Source organism: Zeugodacus cucurbitae, chromosome 2, assembly GCF_028554725.1.
Source record: "Zeugodacus cucurbitae isolate PBARC_wt_2022May chromosome 2, idZeuCucr1.2, whole genome shotgun sequence".
Taxonomy (NCBI): domain Eukaryota; kingdom Metazoa; phylum Arthropoda; class Insecta; order Diptera; family Tephritidae; genus Zeugodacus; species Zeugodacus cucurbitae.
Window position 1 is genome coordinate 17,014,995 of NC_071667.1, and position 18,410 is coordinate 17,033,404.

The 18,410-nt window shown below is 34.7% G+C and overlaps 1 protein-coding gene across 2 annotated transcripts in view; it reads left to right on the forward strand.

Annotated features, from left to right (window-relative positions):
• The window catches only part of LOC105216636 (soluble guanylate cyclase 88E), a 129,063-nt gene that overhangs the window by 40,745 nt on the left and 69,908 nt on the right, over window positions 1-18,410 (forward strand). For both annotated transcript variants that reach the window (XM_054226172.1, XM_054226171.1), the window contains exon 2: window positions 14,712-14,741. The gene's annotated coding sequence lies outside the window, so the exon portion shown is untranslated. The remainder of the gene's footprint in view (window positions 1-14,711; window positions 14,742-18,410) is intronic.

Genomic DNA, 18,410 nt, shown 5'->3' on the forward strand with positions numbered 1-18,410 from the left:
ATCTTCCTGGTCGTCAATCCCGGCTTTTCCACTGTTTGGGACGATTCATCGGCCCTCGACTACGAGTCACCATTCGCTTCAAAAATGAGTCGAGCTCGTTCTGTTTCAGCAGCGTATCGCAGGCGTTGATTCGGTCCAGAAGATTATTTTGCGTCAAATCATGCGGCATCCAAACATCAAGCTTGTTTCTGTATCCAGCCTTCTGCAGATGGTTTAATTGGTTTGGTGACTAACTCCCATCTCCTGGGCGATGTCACGATATGCCACATGCCGGTCTATCTCGTTGTTTTCCATGATTTGATCGATATTCGTCATCACAGGACTTCCGCCGGCTGGCTTATCTATGATGTCTTTTTCACCCGCTCTGAATCGTCGAAACCATTCCTCCGCAGTTCGCTGTAGAGCTTTATACATAGCCGCGAAATTCATATATTTGCCAACCTAATATTTTTCTTGTTGTAAGCACTCTCTTTGACAGAACGAAAAGGCTTTCTTTAATTACAGCAATGTTGGCTTGAAATACACCACAGTGATCCGGTTGTCGGAAGGCGATTCTGGCCTTGCCCCTATCCCCCCTCAAGAGCTGATGTGTAAGTAATACCATAAGCAATACTTGGCTTTATTTTCAGCTTTAAAAGGTGTCAGCATTTGAATTCAATTTCAGGTTCAACGAATATACATACATTTCTGTTGCATTCTCTTGTTCTTAATACATAAAATTTTCAGTTCAAAATTAAATGATATGTCATCTCTCATTTCTGGAATTCTTTATTGCATTTCCTGCCCACAGGTGCGTGTATTGTATGAAATTGCTCTTCTGTAGAATTTGTCATTTTAATACTTCTTCAATTCTATATGTATATATTCATGTACATACATATGTATGTATGATGGCATATTCATGAACATTTCTCAATTGAAGCGTATTTGCATTGACATAAGCAAATTTCTGCGGAAGCTTGTTTAAATTGCTTCAATATACCTATAATAAGCTCGTCTGCGACTTTACCTGCTTACCACTCTGCTTATTTTCACAACGAAGAAGACTTAACAGAAGTACTTGTATGTGGGAATGTGCTTTAAATTTTGTTTTTTTTTTTTATTTTGTTGAAAGAGTCTTTTTTCCATTCACTACACACACATTGGCTCAAAAAAATTGAATGCTGTGTGTGTCACTTATACGCCCCGGTGCACAGTAGCATCTCACGTTCTCACAACAGCTTTAAGTAAGCCAAGTAAAATTTATATGTTTTCTTTAGCATGGCTTCACATGCCTCAGGACAATATTAGCGAACAGCCAAGACAACAAACTTAAAGCACTGGAATCAAGTAGATACTGTTACATACATAAATACATACAAATGTATATGGGTATAGCAATGTTGACATCGAGTACACGAACAATTAATTTGCAAACATCGCCGCTGGTGATTTGTTACGCCTTAGGTATGTAAAGTGTTTTGCTGTTTACTCCACTATGCAAATAAATGCATATATTCTATGCAAATGAAGACAACTTGATGTTTGTAAATAAAATAATCCATTCTTCTTGGAACATAATCGCACTGAATTTATAATGAAACAAATACACAGAATATATTTGTATGAATTTTTTGTTTTGAACTATTTTAATCAGTGCGACATCCTGTAAATTATTAAAAAAGTTCAAGCTCTCTATACTATTAAATATGTATATATATTTGGCGTAGGAACCGTTTTAAGCGATTATAGATCTGCTGGATTCGCAGAGCGCGCCACCTCCTTTTCGCTTTTTGGCGCCAACTGGAAACACCAAGTGAAGCCAGGTCACTTTGCACTTGGTCTTTCCACGGGAGGGGAGGTCGTTCTCTTCCGCGGGTTCCTCCAGCGAGTACTGCATCGAACTTTTTCAGAGCTGGAGTGTTTCCATCCATTCATTCAACATGACCTAGCCAGCGTGGCCGCTGTCTTTTTATTCCCTGAACTATGTCAATGCCGTCGTATAGCTCGTACAGCTCATCATTCCATCGTCTGCGGTAGTCGCCGTTACCAATGTTCAGAGGACCATAAATCTTACGCAAAACCTTTCTCTCGAAAACCCCAAGTGTCGTCTCATAGGATGTTGTCATCGTCCACGCTTCGGCGTCATACATCAGGACGGGAGTAATTAGGGACTTGTAGAGTTTGATTTTGGTTCGTCGAGAGAGGACATTACTTTTCAATTTCCTACTCAGTCCAAAGTAGCACCGGTTGGCAAGAGTGAATCTGCGTTGGATTTCAAGGCTGACATTGTTGGTGTTGTTAACGCTGGTTCCCATGTAGACGAAACTATCTACTACTTCAAAGGTATGACTGTCAACAGTGACGTGGGAGCCAATACGCGAATGGGCTGACTGTTTGTTTGATTACAGGAGCTATTTCGTCTTGTCCTCATTCACCGCCATACTCATACGCTTCGCTTCTTTATCTAGTCTGGAAAAAGCAGAACAAACGGCGCGGTTGTTGCTTCCGATCATATCAATATCATCGGCATACGCCAGCAGCTGTACACTCTTGTAGAAGATTGTATCTTCTCTATTTAGCTCTGCAGCTCGTATTATTTTTTCCAGCAATAGACTGAAACCTCGTTCAAACTGAAACCAAATTCAGACATTGCGACATAAAGGCAGCTCCTTTTCGTGCTATCGAAGGCAGCATTAAAATCGATGAAAAGATTGTGAGTATCGATTCTTCTCTCTCGAGATTTGGCGCATGGTGAATATCTGGTCCATTGTCGATTTTCCAGGTCTAAAGCCACACTGATAAGGACCAATCAGTTCGTTGACGGTGGCCTTTAGACTTTCACACAATACGCTCGACAACACCTTATATGAGATATTGAGGAGACTTATACCACGGTAATTGGCGCAGATTGTGGGGTCTCCCTTTTTATGGATTAAATACACATACATATATTTTTTATAATTTATCTATCTACACCGCCTTCGGCAGTTTGCGCGCTGGATAAAGACCACCACTACAATCATATCCACCGCAGTTACATAAGTGATATTCCAAAAGCATGTTTATGACATTCCATTTGAAATGATAGCAGGTGTATATAAACACATAACCATATATTCATACATGACCACATATGTACATGTAATTTGGTGAAAATCATGCTATGTGCGTGTACTAGACGTTGTGATTGTCGAACCGAGCAACTGGTGGTTACGAGCAATGCGTGTATAAAATAAATGGTTTTATTGTGAGCTCATGTTTGTGTGAAAGTGTAAAAAATGACATAAAATTTATTTTTTATTATGGTAAAAGGAATAAAAAATGAGGAAGGATTATATATATTTGCTAACTTAATGGCGAAAGTTTGTTTAAAATGGCCGAAAATTATATGCATATATGTACAAATGTAAATGCTTATGTATATACATATGTATGTATGTGTACAATGTGATTTACTTTGCAGTTTAATTTGCATGTATCCCTGATGATGTAATTGCTGTAATTACAGCGGTAATATTTGTAGAATTTCAACAGCTTATGTGGAAATATGTTGGCTGGAATGCTTTTTTACTACACTAAACACAAATGTTGTTGTTTGTAATTAACGTGTAGTAAGCCAGACATTGAAAGTAATTAAAGTTAATATTCTCTCAAATATATTTTCAGTTAAAAAAACATTCTTAGACAAGTAAGGAAAGACTAAGTTTGGGTGCAACCTAACATTTTATGCTCTCGCAATTTATTGATGTAATTTTATTAAGATCACACTCAATTTTACCTTTATATTCGGTATAATAGAACGAAAATCGTCATAAATAGTATATGAGGGCTAAGGTAATTCCTGAACCGATTTCACTTATTTTCACCAGCAAGGTACACTATATACACTAAACGCTCACTTAATTTTACTAAGATGTTTCACATATTAAGCGACTTATGCGGAATAAATATCTATAATTAGGTATATAGGATCTCGTCAGGATCGGGAAGGACCTCTCCGAGCCGTTCGATACCAGACGAGGTTTCAGACAAGGTGACTCACTCTCGTGTGATTTCTTTAACCTGATGCTGGAGAAAATAATACGAGCTGCAGAGCTAAATAGAGAAGGTACAATCTTCTATAAGAGTGTACAGCTACTGGCTTACGCCGATGATATCGCTTTTTCCAGACTGGATAAAGAAACGAAGCGTATGGGTCTGGTGGTGAAGGAGGACCAGACGAAATATCTCCTGTCGTCAAACAAACAGTCAGCACATTCACGTCTTGGCTCCCACGTCACTGTTGACAGTCATAACTTTGAAGTTGTAGATAATTTCGTCTACCTGGGAACCAGCATTAACAGCAATAACAATGTCAGCCTGGAAATCCAACGCAGAATCAGTCTTGCTAACAGGTGCTACTATGGACTAAGTAGGCAATTGAAAAGTAAAGTCCTCTCTCGACGAACAAAAACCAAACTCTACAAGTCTCTCATCATTCCCGTCCTACTTTACGGTGCAGAAGCGTGGACGATGTCAACATCCGATGAGACGGCACTAGGAGTTTTCGGGAGAAAGGTTTTGCGGAAGATTTATGGTCCCTTAAACATTGGCAACGGCGAATACCGCAGACGATGGAACGATGAGCTGTATGTGTTATTCGACGACATAGACATAGTCCAGCGAATAAAAAGACAGCGGCTACGCTGGCTAGGTCATGTTGTTCGAATGGATGAAAGCGCTCCAGCTCTGAAAATATTCGATGCAGTACCTGCTGGTGGAAGCCGAGGAAGAGGGAGAAAATCCAAAAATGATTAAAATCGGAGTGGAGACTCCGATGGAAGGACCAGTTGAAGAGGGACCAGGCTTCGCTTGGTATAACCAATTGGCGCCAAACTGCCAGAAGGAGGGATACGTGGCGCGCTGTTGTGGACTCGGCTATAACCGCGTAAGCGGTGTCTACGCCAGTCAAGAAGAAGATATAGGAGGTCGGGGAAGTTTTGACCTGATTTTAATCATTTTTGGAACAGAGACACAATAGTAGTAGAAGAAAAAATTTTCTCTGAATTACATTAAAATATCTGAGAAATGTGCCGATATTTTCGGTGAAAAATTGCCCTTAGACACTGCGTTTTTCCTGTTCGATATAAGGGGCCTTGAAAAGTTATAGTCCTATTTCGACAATTGTTCCACAATTAAAGCCACATATGATATACAGTATTTGTGTAAAGTTTTATTCTGAGATATTCATCGGTTCCTTATGTATATATTATAAAGTGAAGGAATCAGATGGAATTTAAATTGAGTTATATGGAAAGTAGTCGTGGTTGAGAACCGATTTCGCCCATTTTCCATCCGTGCCATCTGGATGTCAAGAAAGTATTATGTATCGAATGTCATTGAAATTGGTCGAGTAGTTCCTGGGATATGGTTTTGACCCATAAGTGGGCGATGCCACGCCCATTTACCTTTTTTTAATCTGTAAAACTTAGTATTTCTGACGTTTTCCGTTGTGGGCGCGGCAATGGCCCGACTTCAAAGCAACCCTCCTATGGTCCCAAGGAACATGTGTACCAGGTTTCGTTAAGAAATCTTAATTTTTTCTCAATTTATCCGCTGCACGTACAGACGGACGTCTCGTCATCCTGATTATTTTGATATATATAACCCTATATCTAACTTGTTTAGTTTTATGACTTACAAACACCGGTTATATGTATAATATTATACTTTCTTAGCAACTGTTTTGTGAGAGTATAACAAGCAGACTTCAAAATATAATCGCAAAACCTTAAATCAATAAATTTATGCTAACAGCTAATAATAGTTACATACAATGCTATACTAAAAATATATGCTAAGTACTTGAATACCATATGTACGTATATTAAAAGCATTAACAAATATAAAATTCACCTTATACATATTTGCGCTGTCACATACATATGTGTATATAATTATATTAACATAGTTTTTTTGTCTTTTCAAGTCATTGAAGTGTCACTTCACCAAATGCCTAACTAACACATACACCTACAGACATAGCCTCACATTTCACATACAATAACTTCCGCTGCCACAGTACCGTAGAATGGCTGTCAGAATCATGCTCAAATATGCAGAAGGTACTTAAAAAATTATGTCGAAACATACTCTTACACACATATAAATAAATATGTAAGTATGTGTGCATTGCTTAATTTGGGTCCTTAGAAAGTGAACACACACACATGTATAACTAATTTTACCATAAGCAGTGTGACATATATTGTATGTTTATATAACTCAATATTTATGCTGCAGCTCGACAACCGATTTATCTTAAGACAGTGTTAACTACATAAATAATGGATAATTTATAGGTGAAGAGAGAGGTAGGAGATATACATATCTATGAGTATTTGTACACTGAAAAAATAACTGCACGAAGAGAAGGTGTAAAACTTACCAGAAGTGTCGGAAATAGAAACAAATATTTTGAATTCGATAGGAAGAAAAATAAACCTTAAATCTATACAAATATTATAAAGCTAAAGAGTTTGTTTGTTTGTTTGAATGCGCTAACCTCCGAAACTACGGGTTCGAATTGAATAATTCTTTTTGTGTTGGATAGTCCAACATAGCATCAGGAGCGAAGAAACAGTGGTAAATGTGTAAAAAACGGGGGAAATTATTTATCTTTGAGAGAACGATAGGACCATTCTTGATGAAATGTTGAGAGGTTGTTCGTTGTGGATCTTGGAAGGTTTAGTCGGAAAATTGTAAAATTCCAAAAAGTGTAAATTGGTCGTAAGTCGTAAATTGGCAAGTGGCAACAGAGAATTCAGATTTGCAAATGAACGGTGACATCTACATTGAAGCATTGAAATTCATATGCCATCACCAAATCGTGAAATTAGAGATGTGCATACGACAGAATAACTTTGGAACAACAAGTAAAAAGAAATGTTCCATTATTTAATGAGTAGCAAAAGACAACCTATGATGAATTGATTAAGGCTGTCCATGATGGAAATGGTGGACTTTTATTTCTTGATACGCACGGTGGAACTAGGAATCCTGATTGATTCTGATATCATTGATTTTGGCAACAATACGATCTAAAAATGGCATTACGTTGGCTCTCGCATCTACTGGAATTGCAGCAACGCTACTTGAAGTTGGAAGAACGGCAAATTCGACATTGTAGCTTCAGTTAAACATGCAAATCTATGAAACATCTATGAGATGAGCGCAATTTTCTAGAAGCACTTGACAGAACAATGAAAGATCTGTGGAATAATAATCGTCGCTTTGGTGGCGTAATGATACTATTATTGACAAACACATTCTGTTATTTCGACATCAACAACGGCGGAGGAATTGAACGCATGTCTCAAGTCATCGTACTTGTGGCGGCACGCGAAAACCATATGGTTGACCATGAATGTGCGGGTGTTCCTTCAACAGGAAAGCACCGCAGAGGATTTGCAAAGAACTGGGCAAATTCTGGTTAATACTTCTAATGGTTTGAAATCAATCCGAACATTAGCCAAATTTATCGTAACTACGATTGGTTGAGCGCACGCAGATTTTTAAATGCCAAAAATACCGATGTCGATGATTTAATCTATACGACTTAAAGTCAACTTCCGGGAGATTTGTGTTCATACACATCGATCGATCATGTTGAAAATGAAGACGAAGCTGTGAATTATCCAGTGAAATTTCTAAATTCATTGTCATTATAATGCTTTGTCATTTATTATTCTTCGCAATGTTCAAGCAGCTATCGAGTAATGTAATAGTTGCAAGAATTTTTTAAAGGGACTTACAAGGGGGCAGAATGCTTGATTTCATGAATTTCTTTGAGTTCCAACGATTTGCCATTTCAGTTCAAACGTATTCAGTTTCCAACGAGACTTGCATTTGGGATGACAATCAACAGGTCTCAAAGACAGTCGCTGGAGGTGTGTGGCATAAATTTCATTCACGAGTTGAAAAACCATCTACTCTGTACATTTACGCACCGGAACAGAAAACAAAAAAATGTTGTTTATTAAGCTGAGTTACATTGAAAAAAAATTTAGAAAAATCGCAAATAAATGTTTTCCAACACTATACAAATTCAACTTTGTTTTCAAAACAAATAATTTCACGCAGTGCAACGACTGCGGAGTCAGCTAGTTTCATTATAAAGATGGTACAGAAAATCTGTACTCAAAATGGTATACAAATGGGTCAAAAATCATATCTCCTAAACTATTCGACTAATTTCAATAAAATTCGGCTTGTAATATTTTCCTTGCATCCCAATAATATGTTGTAAAAATACCAGAACTTTGAAGACGATCTGAATCGTTTACTTTACAATATATAAAGTAATCACTAGTATCGGAACAGAACTTTGCACAAATCCTACATTTATAGTGTGGCATCGCCCTTCTAAAAGTCGCTGAAATCGGACCATACACTTTCAAGGCCCCTTATATCAAACATGAGGACCTCAATGCTTCGAATAATTTTTTTACCGAAAATATAGGTAAGTCTCTCAGATATTTTGAAGAAATTCGGAGGGAATGTCTTTCTTCTAATAACATATCTCCCAGCAAATTTGGGTGGAATCGGGTCATAACTTCTCCTAGCTCCCATATACCTAATATTAGGGTTTCCAGGTTTCAATGGACTTTATGCCTTATATATGCCGAATATATGGGTCAAATTGTTTGTTATATTAATAAAATTAAATAAGTATATTGCGAGAGTATAAAATGTTCGGTCGCAATCGAACTTAGCCCTTCCTTACTTGTTTGCTATAAAATTATACTATTTGTGGAATTGAAACCGTTCTTAAACCAATTTAGTATGTTATCCAAACTTTATGTTAATAAAATATTTTAAATAGGTGGCAACCCTTTCAAAAAACTTATTTACCAATTTTAAGCTTTCTAAATAATTTACTGTTTAATATATATTTATTATAATTTTTTATTATCTATTCATATGAAAATTGCCTGCTTTAATCTATTTGGCGTGTGCACCGTGGCGTATGATGAACATTTTTCTTCACAGTACTAGTAACAAATTAATTTTGTTTTTATGCAATTTATTGCAAGAAATCAACTAACCATTCGCTTATTTTCTTTAGTGTAACACAACAAAGCAGTATTACTTGCAATACCTTTTCGGAATTTACGTATTCTTACCAAATACACACACACACATACCTTGCGTGCTTTTAACAGCTCTGCTGCCATTGAGTTGGCCATAATTTGGCCTTAAAGCCACTTGAATTATTTGAAACAATCATATGGTGAGCACGTACTCATTAAGACCAAAAAGGCGACCACGAATGACTTGAAAGTCAGCACAGCAGAGTGTGGAAAAAGTTATACGGAATGATAAATGTCTGCATGTATGCTATGGTATGTACTCATATGTATGTGCATCTGTGTGTGTGTGGGTGTGATACAATAAGCATGCACGTGCTGTAAATACAAAATACTTTGACGAACAAAAAAACCTCAATAACTCTCAAGCAGGCAAACCAGCTTCCATGTACCATATATTTGTATACGCTCAGCTCCCACATACAAAATTAATACACGCACACAGCAGCCGAGACACACGTTTGCTTTGCCTGTTCGTGCAGTGAACTGTTTGGAATTAAATTAGCGTAGAAAGCGGCGCGAAATTTAATGGCTTAGGGGAAACAACTGCAAAGCAACTGCGGCACGGAAACGCGGTAATAAAAACGAAAAGAACGAAGCTGCTGCTGCTGAAGTAACCGTCCATGCGTGTCGTTTGCATTTAAGCAAAACCTTCTGCTTCCTGTTGGTGTGTGAGTGTGTGTGTTTGCGTGTGATTGCGGCTCTTTGTGGAGTTGACGCTGCATTTGATTTGTCGTGTGTTAATTGCGTCATAATAATCGTTGGCAAAGTTTAATGTGCTGTGACTTTTTAATAAGTGCTCAGTCGTTTGCGCAAATAATTTTCTTTAGCACAAATTTAGGCGTTTTAGCAGAAAATTTAACCAACATTTCTTTGATGATGTTTTAAGTAATTTACTGAATTCACTTTCTTTGTTGTTGCTTCACATGTGCATGATTTCCAGTTGCTGTTGCTTAATTTTCACTTTGAGACCCGTTTAAGTTGTATGTCTTATATAATGGATTTGAGCTAAAGCAACATATCGCTTAACCTTAAAAAATTAAAACTTTATTAAAGTTACACTGTATCACACTGAAAGAAAAAAGTAAGCAAATATTTTATTTACGCCAGTCAGCTGCCAAAGTTTTTCAGTATTGTTTGATTTGATGCGTGAATTTTTTTTCGCAGAATATCAGGTACTTCTCTAGTGTCAGAATGCTGCTAATATACTACCTTGCCGATGAGAGTATGAGGCAAAAGAAAATGCTACAAGGGCAACGTAAACTTACAAAAAAAAGTTCATATGGCTAGGGTATATGAACACGTTATCTTCATGCAGTTCCTCGAAAGTTCAGATTTATTCATTAAAAATGGTGATGGTGACGTTTATTTGCTACATACTGCTCTCATAGTAAATTTTAAATCCGTTTCTTAGAAATTAGAATACTTCGATTAAATACAATTCAAGTTCGAGTATTAATAAATCTTACTAAATTCCATATGTAAAATCAAACCATTCATCACACTATTAACTTTTATCTTAATTTTTATATAGACAAATAAGCATCAGCCATAAATTTTCCGCAGCACAAGAAACTGGAGATAAAAATGATGCATTAATTCTTCTCCCCCTATTATTTGCATTATTTCTACCCATATATACAAAATTGTTTATAACAATAAATCGCTTGAGCTCACGCTAAAGTGATGAAATTTCGAAATGTCATGCTGAAAGCGAGCTGTAAGTAAAGGACTCCGCAAAATAAAGATATATATTTATATATACAAATTGTTATAACTCCCGAGTATCGTATATCGCCAGCAATGCCTTGGTTGGATAATCAATCTCGTTTGATGAAGTTTATATAAAACGAAATTATGATATTTTTATTATCCGCGCTAATTACACGCTCGCGCGCTTAGCTATGCTTGCCGTTATTTGCGTATTGATCTTTGTAACCGATAAAATTAATTTAATATGCTCCATGCAGATTTCTTTTATGTGTATTTTCATTTGCACTCACGTAATTAAAAATGATTTCCTTTGTAATGTATTCCAATGCTCTGCTAATGATATTCAAATTTTCCGTAAGCATGAAGAAGACAAGAAAAAACAGTAGAAAATTTTATGAAGCAGTAGCATGCTAATAATACAACAACACTAAAGCAGTTAATAAAATTTTAATATTGCTAAGACTTAATTACAAATGCAGCAAATTGTCTCACTCCCCACGCCCATTTCATTTACTGTCCCTACTGTTTAATGTATGCAGGTCTCTTCGCATACCCTTCAAATTTTACTTAATCTTTTTCATTTATTGCCTGTTTGAGACGAATTTGCATTTCAAATACTTGTATACTTTGATGGAGCTACTAATTTGGAATTAATGGCATATATAAAACTCCCTCATTTCATTCATACACATCAAATTTGATTTATTCATACACATCAAATAAATTTCGAGTCAGTTCCTATTTAACATATATTAGGACCATAAAACTTCATATACAAAGAGAACCATATAAAAAAAGATATCCACTAAGTAGATTACAATAATCTGTCATAAGGTGTCAAAATGTGGAAAAGCTTTTCTTATTTTTTATATTATTTTATTCTCTGCACATAATCCTATCCCTTATTTATTTTTGGTTGTTCCTAATTCCTGTAGGACTTATGTCTAGAGTGCTAACCACCATAAGACCACTTGTTAAAGTTTCAAAACATACTAACTCACAAATCGGCCTACCCTAATTCAGTCAGATACTCTCTAATGCTCTCTCAACACAGTTAACACAAACTTTAACACACATTTCGTGGCATTATTCATCGCAAATTAAACGTACTAATTCCTTAAATCACATAGCAGCACATATGGTGTTGTATTTTCCTATTCTACCAGAATCACTCAAATCCATTTTCACATACTTGTGCATCTGTATTTTCAACATTTCAACAAGTTCGAGTTAATCTTTTGTTTTCAATACCATCGTTGAACTTTAGCCTATCCTCCAATATAAATAGAAAATTTATTGAGTAATCCCTCCAACATTTCCTCTCCATTAAATCACTGATGTGATAAAGGGCGACACACACACAATCAGAGTAATGCTAAGACACCACAAAGTTGTGAATTCATAAACACTTTAAGCTTCGGGCAGTGCAAGGAAGTTTATATATACATGTATATATATTTATGTACATATATACAATTTTTTAATACTTATGTAGGAAAGTTTGCATAATAAAGTATATTCATACGTATATATTTTTAAATTTTGATCGCCGTTTATTGCCTTCAATTTCACATTTTTCTTTTGTCTATCATTTCGCTCACAGAACGCATAAGTCATGTATATATAGCAAAAGCGCTCTACCAAATTTCCGACCAAAATGAAAAATGTGTTAAGGTGATAAAGGTAAACAAATGGTGATGAATTTTTCGGAATTCTTGTACATTCCACTGAAAAAATTGAAGTCAACTAGTGGAAATAAAAATATATTTAATATTTAGATTTTTTTAAAGTCTTCCAGTACAGTTTGATAGTTAAGCTCTCTAATTTTTGAAAGTATCTAATCTTATACAAATATATATCTCCCATTTCTCAATGCTTAAGTAATGTAAGGATTTCTCAATTCTTAATTAGGTAAAATCTAAAATTCTCATAAATAACCCGTATGTTTAGAGTGATAAGAACTAATTAAGGAATCGTTCATTCTTGCATGTTTTAGATTCCAAAGTTCAGAATTATATTTATTTCTAACATCGAAAATATATTGCGATCTTCATCAGAGTACATATTAATTTTAAGTTACTTACGAAATACGAAAAATTCGAAAGATTAAAATAGAAAATGCTAAATTTGATAATAGTTTAGATAACCAAATTAATTGATCAATTAAAATTTGAATTGAGAAACCCTTTTTTGCCTTTAATACAGCCGGCTACTCCATAACCGATCTGCTGTTATACATTTTTGTTTTTGCTTTTCATAAGAAGATGGTAAGTTTCATCAGCTTAATTCATATTTTTATCAGCGACATCTACCGTAGCTTTTTTATTAAAATTTGATTTTCAAGTCAATTAAAATTCAATTGACAATAAATGTAAAATGTATTTTGTATGGTAAATCGATTATTAATTGATAAATTAGTTCCTGTCCAAAACGCTGTAAAAATAAGCTTTCCTTTCTTCACGTATATATTTCAAATAAGCCCAGAAAATACCGAACCTCTTACCTTACTCAACTGAATTAGGTTTAAAAATTTGTTTTTTTTTTTATTAAACTTTTAATTTTTTTTCATGTGTACTGTGCTCTAATCAATCATCATTGAGCCATGTACATCGTATTAAAGTGATAAATTTTGCCATTTACTGCTTTCCATCTGCGTGTGGAGGATTTACTCTCACTGAAACTAGTTGCAAGTGAAAGGGACCTCTACATTAGTGTAGATAACTTCTTTCGATTTTTTTTTACTTTCTTATAACTACATAAGTCGATATTTCATTTAACAACTATATACAGTAATCCCCGCTTAAGTGCCCCTTCTTAACATGTAAGACTTTTGAGACACTTAAGCGGGAAAGGCACTTAAATGAATACCGCTTAGCGGGGATTACTGTATTCAAAAATTGAGGAAAAATTTCAAATTCACCCTTAGTGTGTAATTCGAAAATGAGAACAGGTTTTTGTGGAAATCTTACAGTTTTTGAAATTGAGTTTTATACTTATTTGTTATTTCATTTCAGATATTAATATTTCGGAATCTGTTAATATAATTTTAATGTGAGGTTTATAATAAATTGCTCTGAAAATAAATAATTTTACAATACAAATTTTCACTTCTAGAATTATGTATGCACTTATAGGTTTACAACTTTAAATCAAATTAATTTATCTTTCTTTATCCACAAACAGCTAAACAAAAAATAAAAATTGCTACGTTATTGCCAGACACACCAAATCGCCCATACCGACTCATTCGCAATCTATTACATGTATTTATTTTCTTGTCATTAGCAGCATGCCACTTGCTTTCGTTGGTAATTACCACGATTTGTGTGTTTGTAGTAACAGAAGAAGAAGAAGGTATTGTCGAAAATTTGCTTTGGCTTTGCTTTGGAAATGTGATAATTTATCATTAATTTCAAGTAATGCTTTGACGCCAAAGTAATTTACCAAATACATTACATGACTGTGGTTATACCACACTGGCGTACTAACATATATGTATACATTTCTTGCAATTAGTTGATTTATTAGTTAGTTTGAGGTGCGTTTGTACTGGTATGAACGTCATAAATTGAGCGATCATTAAGTAGTAATGATTAAAATATGCAATTATATAATATTATATATGGATGGAATTAAACGATAGGGGATGTTAATGTAATCATTATCTAATTATTATAAAATTAAATTAAAGTAATAAATGTATAATTTTTTGTCATCATAAGCAGAGATCTATTATTAAAGCCTTTTCGCACACGAGTTAATGGATCAATTAACCGAACTTTGCTCTATTAAAGCGTTGAATTAGATCGATTTACAAAATAAAATAAAAATCTAATTTTATATATATATTTTTTATTTATTTTTATTAATTTTTATTAATTTTTTCAGCTACCGTACCCGTACCTCCACACATATATGGTGAGTACAAAACAAATAATTTTAAATATAAATAATATGTATCTTAAATATACATTTTCGAAAATACATTATTGTTTAAATTTAGCTGTCTCCTAAAGGTAAAACCACATAAATTTTTGCCGACTTACCACTCTATGTTTATGTATAGAATATTATATAGTTATTAATCACCACCCACACATCAAAGTCATGATTTCGTCTGCAATTTAATTATTTTGAGCACACTTCTTAGTGCGTAACATATCGCATGTGTGCACTATATGTGACAGGTAAATGCTTGTAGCACTTAAGAGAACAACTTGTAGAAAAAAAAACAATGCAAAGCAAAAATGTTTTTGTTGCGGAATAGTTATTTATGTGTATTATGCGTATCGTTAGTTACTATTTCGATCACACTCTAGAATAGACTTTAAATTTTGAATTCATGGGTCTCTAAAAGTATGTAGAATGATTAATAGCCTAATAGCCTTTTCACACAGGAGCTAATTGATTAATTAACCGATCTCTGCTTGATTAAAACGCTAATTAAGATCGATTTACTATACAAATTTAATTAATTTTTATTAATTTAATTTTAATCGACTTGAAAATGAAATGCAACTGTGCGACAAGGATCGTATTTTTAATTACATATACGTTATTTATCTGCGAGTTGTTTTTCACGCTATACGACGGTAGATGTCGCTGCTAAAAATAGCAATCAGCTCATAAAAATTACCATCTTCTTATGGAAAATAAAAACAAAAATGTATAACAGCTAAGCGATTATCGAGTGGGTAGCGCGAAGGGCAAAAACTGGTCAATCAAATAAAATTGTTTGTTTCGTCGAAAAAAGACCTTTTTTCATGAATTTTTTTAGAAAAAAGTATTGCTGTTGGTTTATTTTACTTATTATTATATGAAAACACAACATTTGAAGGATACTTAAAAAAAAGTTTTATCGAAAAATAGCGAGGAATAACGGATTTATCGTCGATCTCTGCAGGCACCTCGAAAAAAAGTGTTTGTGCGGTGACCAGCCTACAGCATCACTGGATCATCCGAAACCAAAAAATCAAAATGCTTTCTTTAGTTCATTAGTTTATCTTTCAATTGACGTGGAGTTTTTTTTTAATTGTTGAATTTTTCAAGTTTTGGTACCATTTTCAAGCCAAAATGATGATTTTAGACGAAAAAATCGACCTATTTGTTATTGTAAAATTGTTAGTAATTAAAATTTTTGGAAAAACTCGACGTCATTCGAGAGCTATATATATGTAGAATATTTGTTCAAAAAACGATCGATGCAGTAGTTTTTTCTGTAGGCTGGTCACCGACTTTAAAAATGACATATTTGGGAAAATCGATTCAAAGTTTTGTACAGTCAGCGTAGGTAGCTGGAGGTATCGTTATTCAACCTGCTGTAACTTCGTTAGTTTTTCTCCGAATGACCTAAAATTTTAACACAATATTCTTGAGATGTTGATGGTTCAGGAAAAAAATAAAAATAATAATGAAAAAAAAAAAGTTGTCAAACCTTACCCCCTCCTTAACTAACATTTTCGTAGTAGACTTTTGTAAATTTACTAATTGAATTTTAATTTGTAGCGCGTGCATTAAATTAGTGGTTTTAAATGCTGGAGAAATGTTTGTGCTAACCAAATATTTGTCACCAAGTGAAAAGATGGAAGAAATATTAATTTAATTTTGACATCTTACAGTTTACTACCACTAACTCCATAACCACTAGCTAACTCCATGCTGCTTGCGTGCAGACAGCAGCGACCTGCTTCATCTTCATCGAATTGCCCTCGAGCCAGACAGACAACTTTGCGTCACAAACACACAGCATGTTGGCAATGTCATAAGCCACTTGAAGCGACACTTTCACTTAAACAGTATGACTAAATTGCTAGTGCACTCAATTATTAGCTGGCTTTTGAGTTCGTGAATGCGTGCGTTTGTAGGTGGTTGTGTAAATAAAGTGCCACAACTGGCTTTGTAATGTTATAAATGAAATTTGCTCACGCAGCGTTTAACTGAATTTTATTAATTGGTTGGGTTCCTTCGCATTTTTTTTTTACTTACTGCTATTAGCAATTGCATATCTGCCATTTCCAAGTGACACTTGTGGCCACTTACTCAGTTAGTTTGACTTTCCTTTGGTACTCAAGTGTCTTCTAAGCGCTTTATTAGTCGTAAATAATGTTGCTATGTTCTTTTTTAATTATTTTACTCGCATTTTTTTGTATTAATTGATGCGACAATTATGAATGGATTGTCGTTTGATACCTTTTCATGTTTCTTTCATTTTCGCCTTTTTTATATAATTTCATTAGGTAAATATGAGTATAAAAGTGTTTGGCACGCAATTTGTATTCAATTTGGCAGGTTTTATTGCCCTCGGCGTGAAAGTGCTTGTTTGCATGTTTATCACTTTTGTTTTTTTATTTACACTTTTCTTAAAGAAAGTATCGAAATATGGGGTATTCGAAAATATCAGTCGTTTTTTGCTGGTAATAGAAACATCGTGGTATCTAATATAAAATATTGCCTACTCATAACTGCTTCTTATGTATGTCAACTTATTTATGTTTTATTATTTATATTTTTTCTGTTACTAGGACCATTTCTTCTTTAAGTTTTACTTTTATTTTAAGCTACTTACCATTTTCAGTTTTCTTATTTATATTTTCGCATTTTTGTTCGTCTTTTTGGATTCAATGAGTTTTCCTTTTTGTGCCAAATTTAATAATTCCATTTTTTCTTTGAAGGTCATTCAAAGTTAAGTGTTTGCGAGTATTAAGCAAATATCATCGCTGGCTTGAAGTACCCGCAAACGCCTGATTTCACACTTGACCGAGAGCATAATAAATTATGCTTATTAAAAATCATAGTTGAATACAATAAAAAGCGCTGATAGTGATATGAAAATAGCTTATAAGTATATCCATATTGTTGTATATATAACAAATAAGAATATTAAGGATATCATAATTCGTGTTCGAAAAAATACAAAAAACATATTACAGTAGAATCCCGATTATCCGAACATTGATTATCCGATTAGCCGAACGCATTCGTCTCGTCACTATTTGTCAACTTTATTCTATCTAATTCGTCAATTGAACCGCACTGTGTTTTTAAAGAAATAACTGAGACAATGAAAATTATTAGTATTGGGGAAGGGTGCGATAAAAAGAACAATAAGGAGTGGCTGAACTGTGGTAATGAAAACCCTGGCTCCAAATATTAGGTTAATTAGGTTAGGTTAAAGGTTAGTTCTCGAAGATGCAGAGAAACTCACTTGGACAGACTATCGACTGTCCTTTATGATACTCAGATACTCCTTACGGATCACTAAGGCTCTATAATAATGTTCTTCAAATGTCGAATCCAGTCACTTGGCTGCGTTCGCCAAAGATATGCCTACCGAGATGCTTTAATCTAAGTCTGGCGTATGCTCGACATTAAAAGAGGAAGTGCTTGGACGATTCCTCTTCGCCTTCCTCTTCTTAGCTTTGGCAACTAGCGTCTGACTTGATCCAAAGCCTCACGGCGTGTGTGCCTATTGGACAATGACCAGTAAGCACTCCATTGATCGCGAAAAGATGAGCCTTACTGAGCGACAGTAGCTGCAAAGATCCTTTTCGATCCACTGTGTGCCAGAAAGACCTCGCTACTGCACAG